Consider the following 7,298-nt stretch of genomic DNA (forward strand, 5'->3'; position numbering starts at 1 on the left):
TCTCCAACAACTCCCTGAAATAATGACTATTACTCATATGATGGGTGGGGAGTCATAAAGAAGTGGATTTATAATGAATGAAAAATACACTGGATTCAAAACTATTATCCCTTTAAAAAAATGTTATTTCAGACAGTGTGTTTTAAAATAGACTCTTATTCACATATCCTTTGATGAATAACCCAAATAAAACAAAGTATGTGAGGCTGACAATACTTAACTTTATAAAGTTACACAGCATATAAATGTTTTGAATAAAAGAGGCAAATTTATATTCTTTTCTGCTAATCTTGGCTGTTATTGCTAAAAAGTGTAATATACAAATGCATTCAAGTTTGTCCTTGAAAAATTAAAAGAACATCATTTTGTAAACCCTGAACCTTGTCTTTACACACAAAAATGATGACTCTAGTTGTGGTCAGAACAAGAGTTTTAACAAAAAAAAATAAGAGGGCACAAATTCTAAAATTTTGTTCTCTCTAATGTGTATATCTGCTTTGATGTTCATCTACCCCAGAAATGGGTGTTGTTTAAACCACATTTACAGACACTTATGCACTCCTCTGTTTATTTCAGCCTGACTCACTGCTTCTGGAGTAAGGAATGGGGACATGAGAACTGGTCTGCTTCACAGCTGCTGTGTGGATGAAGTCAGGTAATATGTGAAAGGGTAGTTATGCTTCAGTGGAGGCCTGCATCCTGGTGAGGCACGTAAAGATCAGAGCGTTCACATTTATTCAGCACCTCCTATATGCCAAATGCTTTTGAAGAAGAGAGAGAAAGATTTCATGTAACCTTAAAGACCAAGAATCCTTTTTAACCTAGAAGTTGGAAATATAAACAGAATGAAAGGAGAGAGCTGTCGTTAGTTGAAGGTCGACTGTATAGCTGTTATGCCTATATTATCTTATTTAATCCTCAGAGCAATCCCATACAACAATTTTGTTTTTCAGATAAGACCCGTAAGAGTTAATGGACTTATTAGGACCACATTGGTGGTAACTGACAGGGCAGAGAAGCCCCAGCAAGATGATAGGCACTGGAGCGGTGGCTGCATGGTGCTGGAGGGACTTTGAGGAGATACCCCACGTCCAAGGGCAAAGGAGAAGACCCAGCAACACGGTAGGAGGGGCGAAATCACGTTTAGAATCAAACCCCATACCTGCCAGAGACATTCAGAGGGCTCAAACAACCTTGTGCACACCAGGACCCAGGGAACCCACAGAGACTGAGGCAGAACTGTGTTTGAGTATATCTTGTAGAGGTACGGGTCAGCAGTGGACCCCCGCAGGGGCAGGGGCTCTGGGCGCAGCAGACTTGAGTATGGCATAAACCCTCTTGGAGGAGGTCACCATTGACCCCACCTTAGAGCTGCCAGAACTTACACAGGACTGGGGAAATAGGCTATTGGAGGGCACAACAGAACTTTATGTGCACCAGGACCAGGAGAAAGGAGCAGTGACCCCACAGGAGACTGACCCAGACTTGCCTGTGAGTGTCCAGGAGTCTCCGGCAGAGGCATGGGTCAGTGGTGGCCTGCTGCAGGGTCGGGGGCACTGAGTGAGTGCATGGAACCTTTTGAAGGAGGTCGCCATTATCTTCATTATCTCCACTATAGTTTCAGTTCAGTTCAGTCGCTCAGTCGTGTCCGACTCTTCGCGACCCTGTTTGGCCCCAGGTAAATAACAGGGAGGGAACACAGCCCCACCCATTGAAAGAAAATTGGATTTAAGATTTACTGAACATGGCCCATCTGGTGATGTCCATGTGTAGAGTCTTCTCTTGTGTTGTTGGAAGAGGGTGTTTGCTATGACCAGTGCGTTCTCTTGGCAAAATTCTATTAGCCTTTGCCCTGCTTCATTCCATATTCCAAGGCCAAATTTGCCTGTTACTCCAGGTATTTCTTCACTTCCTACCTTTGCATTCCAGTCCCTTATAATGAAAAGGACATCTTTTTTGGGTGTTAGTTCTAAAAGGTCTTGTAAGTCTTCATAGAACCATTCAACTTCAGCTTCTTCAGTGTTATTGGTTGGGGCATAGACTTGGATTACCGTGATATTGAATGGTTTGCCTTGGAAATGAACAGAGATCATTCTGTTGTTTTTGAGATTGTATCCAAGTACTGCATTTCGGACTCTTTTGTTGACCATGATGGCTACTCTATTTCTTCTAAGGGATTCCTGCCCGCAGTAGTGGATATAATGGTCATCTGAGTTAAATTCACCCATTAGAGTCCATTTTAGTTCGCTGATTCCTAGAATGTCAATGTTCACTCTTTCCATCTCCTGTTTGACCACTTCTAATTTGCTTTGATTCATGGACCTAACATTCCAGGTTCCTATGCAATATTGCTCTTTACAGCATTGAACCTTGCTTCTATCACCAGTCACATCCACAGCGGGGTATTGTTTTTGCTTTGGCTCCATCCCTTCATTCTTTCTGGAGTTATTTATCCACTGATCTCCTGTAGCATATTGGGCACCTACCAACCTGGGGAATTCCTCTTTCAGTATCCTATCATTTTGCCTTTTCATACTGTACATGGGGTTCTCAAGGCAAGAATACTGAAGTGGTTTGCCATTCCCTTCTCCACTGGACCACATTCTGTCAAACCTCTCCACCATGACCTGTCCATCTTGGGTGGTCCCGCATGGCATGGCTTAGTTTCATTGAGTTAGACAAGGCTGTGGTCCATATGATCAGATTGGCTAGTTTTCTGTGATTATGGTTTCAGTGTGTCTGCGCTCTGATGCCCTCTCACAACACCTACCGTCTTGGGTTTCTCTTGCCTTGGACGTGGGATGTTATTCACGGCTGCTCCAGCAAAGCGCAGCTGCTGCTCCTTACCTTGGATGAAGTCGCCCCTCCTGACCTTGAACATGGAGTAGCTCCTCTCCACCCTACTGTGCCCACGCAGCTGCTGCTCCTTGGAAATGGGGTAGCTCATCTCTGCCACTGCCCCTGACCACGGGCGTGGGGTAGCTTCTCTCGGCCGCACTTCTGCGCAGTCTGTCGCAGGTGGCAGACCCTGCTATTTAACTTATATGCAGAGTACATCCTGAGAAACGGTAGGCTGGAAGAAGCACAAGCTGGAATCAAGATTGCTGGGAGAAATATCAGTTACCTCAGATATGCAGATGACACCACCTTTATGGCAAAAAGTGAAGAAGAACTAAAAAGCCTCTTGATGAAAGTGAAAAAGGAAAGTGAAAAAGTTGGCTTAATGTTCAACATTCAGAAAACTAAGATCATGGCATCTGATCGAATCACTACATGAGGAATATATGGGGAAACAGTAGAAACAGTGTCAGACTTTATTTTGGGGGGCTCCAAAATCACTGCAGATGGTGATTACAGCCATGAAATTAAAAGACGCTTACTCTTTGGAAGGAAAGTTATGACCAACCTAGATAGAATATTAAAAAGCAGAGATATTACTTTGCCAACAAAGGTCTGTCTAGTCAAGGCTATGGTTTTTCCAGTGGTCATGTATAGATGTGAGAGTTGGACTGTGAAGAAAGCTGAGCACAGAAGAATTGATGCTTTTGAACTGTGGTGCTAGAGAAGACTCTTGTGAGTCCCTTGGACTGCAAGGAGATCCAACCAGTCTATCCTAAAGGAGACCAGTCCTGGGTGTTCATTGGAAGGACTGATGCTGAAGCTGAAACTCCAATACTTTGGCTACCTCATGTGAAAAGTTGACTCATTGGAAAAGACCCTGATGCTGGGAGGGATTGGGGCCAGGAAGAGAAGGGGATGACAGAGGATGAGGTGGCTGGATGGTATCACCGACTCTATGCACATGAGTCTGAGTGAACTCCAGGAGTTGGTGATGGACAGCGAGGCCTGGTGTGCTGCAGTTCATGGGGTCGCAAAGAGTCAGACATGACTGAGACACTGAACTGACTGACTGAGCATGGCCCAACCCATCAGAAGACCCATTCAGTCTCTCCCATAAGGAGCTTCCATAAGCCTCTCATCCTTCTCCATCAGAGAGCAGACAGACCAAAAGCCACAGTTACAGAAAACTAACCAATCTGATCACATGGACCACAGCCTTGTCTGACTCAAGGAAACTATGAGCCATGCCGTGTAGGGCCACCCAAGTCAAATGGGTCAAGGTGGAGTGTTCTGACAAAATATGGTCTACTGGAGAAGGGAGTAGCAAAATCACTTCAGTATTCTTGCCTTGAGAACCCCATGAGCAGAATGAAAAGGCAAAAAGATAGGACACTGAAAGATGAACTCCCCAGATCGGTAGGTGCCCAATATGCTACTGGAGACCAGTAGAGAAATAACTCAAGAAATAATGAAGACATAGCACCAAAGCAAAAACAATACCCAGTTGTAGATGTGACTGGTGATGGAAGCAAAATCTGATGCTGTAAAGAGCAATATTGCATAGGAACCTGGATGCATGAATCAAAGCAAATTGGAAGTGGTCAAACAGGAGATGGCAAGAGTGAACATTGACATTTTAGGAATCAGCAAACTAAAACCATTGGAATGGGTGAATTTAACTCAGATAACCATTATATCTACTACTGTGGGCAAGAATCCCTTAGAAGAAACGGAGTAGCCATCATGGTCAACAAAAGAGTCCAAAATGAAGTACTTGGATGCAATCTCAAAAACAACAGAATGATTTCTGTTCGTTTCCAAGGCAAACCATTCAATATCACAATAATCTAACTCTATGATCTGACCAGTAATGCTGAAGAAACTGAAGCTGAATGGGTCTATGTAGACTTACAAGACCTTTTAGAACTAACACCCAAAAAAGATGTCCCCTTTTCATCGTAGGGGACTGGAATGCAAAAGTAGGAAGGGAAGAAATACCTGGAGTAAAAGGCAAATTTGGCCTTGGAGTACAGAATGAAGAAGGGCAAAGGCTAACAGAGTTTTGCCAAGAGAACACACTGGTCATAGCAAACACCATCTTCCAACAACACAAGAGACAACTCTCCACGTGGACATCAAGAGATGGTCAACACCAAAAGCAGATAATATTCTTTGCAGCCAAAGATGGAGAAGCTCTATACAGCCAGAAAAACAAGACCAGAGGCTGACTATGGCTCAGATCATGAATGCCTTATTGCCAAATTCAGACTTAAATTGAAGAAAGTAGAGAGAACTACTAGAGGATTCAGATATTACCTTAATCAAATCGCTAACAGTTATACAGTGGAAGTGACAAATAAATTCAAGGAATTAGATCTGATAGACAGAGTGCCTGAAGAACTATGGATGGAGGTTTGTGACATTGTACAGGAGACAGGGATCAAGACTATCACCAAGAAAAAAGAAATGCAAAAAGTCAAAATGGATGTCTGAGGAGGCATTACAAATAGCTGAGGAAAGAAGAGAAGTGAAAAGCAAAGAAGAAAAGGAAAGACATAAGCTTCTGAATTCAGAGTTCCAGGAATAGCAAGAAGAGATAAGAAAGCCTTCCTCAGTGATCAGTGCAAAGAAATAGAGGAAAACAATAGAATGGGAAAGACTCGAGATCTCTTCAAGAAAATTAGAGATACCAAGGGAACATTCCATGTAAAGATGGGCACAATAAAGGACAAAAATTGTATCAACCTAACAGAAGCAGAAGATATTAAGAAGAGGTGGCAAGAATACACAGAAAAACCATACCAAAAAAAGATCTTCATGACCCAGATAGTCACCATGGTATATCAGTCGCCTACAGCAAGACTTCCTGGTGTGCGAAGTCAAGTGGGCCTTAAGAAGCATCCCTATGAACAAAGCTAGTGTAGGTGATAGAATTCCAGATGAGCTATTTCAAATCCTAAAAGATGATGCTCTGAAAAAGTGCTGCATTCAATATGCCAGCAAATTTGGATAACTCCCAGTGGCCACAGGACTGGAAAAGGTCAGTTTTCATTCCAGTCCCTAAGAAAGGCAATGCCAAAGAATGCTCAAACTACCACACAATTGCATTCATCTCATACGCTAGTAAAGTAATGCTCAAAATTCTCCAAGCAAGGCTTCAACAGTACATGAACCATGATCTTCCAGATGTTCGAACTAGATTTAGAAAAGGCAGAGGAACCAGAGATCACATGCCAACATCCACTGGATCGTTGAAAAAGCAAGAGAATTTCAGAAAAACATCTACTTCTGCTTTATTGACTATGCTAAAGCCTTTGACTGTATGGATCACAACAAACTGTGGAAAATTCTTCAAGAGATGGGAATACCAGACCACCTGACCTGTCTCCTGAGAAATCTGTATGCAGGTCAGGAAGCAACAGTTAGAACTGGACATGAAACAGACTGGTTCCAAATAGGAAAAGGAGTATGTCAAGGCTGTATATTATCACCCTGCTTATTTAACTTATATGCAGAGCACATCATGAGAAATGCTGGGCTGGAGGAAGCACAAGCTGCAGTCAAGATTACCAGGAGACTGCCATACAACCCAGTAATCCCACTGCTGGGCATACACACCAAGGAAACCAGAATTGAAAGAGACATATGTACCCTAATATTCATTACAGCACTGTTTATAATAGCCAGGACATGGAAGCAACCTAGATGTCCATCAGCAGATGAATGGGTAAGAAAGCTGTGGTACCTATACATAATGGAGTATTACTCAACCATTAAAAAGAATACATTTAAATCAGTTCTAATGAGGTGGATGAAATTGGAGCCTATTATACAGAGTGAAGTAAGCCAGAAAGAAAAACACCAATACAGTATACTAATGCATATATATGGAATATAGAACGATGGTAACGACAACCCTGTATGTGAGACAACAAAAGAGACACAGATGTATAGAACAGTCTTTTGGACTCTGTGGGAGAGGGAGGGGTGGATGATTTGGGAGAATGGCATTAAAACATGTATAATATCATATAAGAAATGAATCACCAGTCCAGGTTCAATGCAAGATACAGGAAGCTTGGGGCTGGTGCCCTGGGATGACCCAGAGGGATGGTATGGGGAGGGAGGTGGGAGGGGGGTTCAGGATGGGGAACACGTGTACACCCGTGGCAGATGCATGTTGATGTATGGCAAAACCAATACAATATTGTAAAGTAAAAAAAAATAATAATAAAATTTTTTTTTTAATTTTAATAAATAAAACACAACAACAAAAAAAGAAAAAATTTTAAAAATAATAATAACTTACAGATATGTAAAATGACACCACCTTTATGGCAGAAAGTGAAGAGGAACTAAAGAGCCTCTTGATGACAGTGAAAGAGGAGAGTGAAAAAGTTGGCTTAAAGCTCAACATTCAGAAAACTAAGATCATGGCATCTGGTCCCATCACTTCA

The 7,298-nt window shown here is 42.3% G+C and overlaps 1 long non-coding RNA gene across 1 annotated transcript in view; it reads left to right on the forward strand.

Moving 5' to 3' along the window:
- The first annotated feature begins 573 nt into the window (after nucleotides 1–573).
- LOC104997585 overlaps nucleotides 574–7,298 on the forward strand; it is an 11,974-nt gene continuing 5,249 nt past the window's right edge. The window contains exons 1-2 of the long non-coding RNA XR_826341.1: nucleotides 574–655; nucleotides 954–1,122. This is a non-coding gene — a long non-coding RNA (uncharacterized LOC104997585). The remainder of the gene's footprint in view (nucleotides 656–953; nucleotides 1,123–7,298) is intronic.

Source organism: Bison bison, unplaced genomic scaffold (genome assembly GCF_000754665.1).
Source record: "Bison bison bison isolate TAMUID 2011002044 unplaced genomic scaffold, Bison_UMD1.0 scf7180017864311, whole genome shotgun sequence".
Lineage (NCBI taxonomy): Eukaryota > Metazoa > Chordata > Mammalia > Artiodactyla > Bovidae > Bison > Bison bison.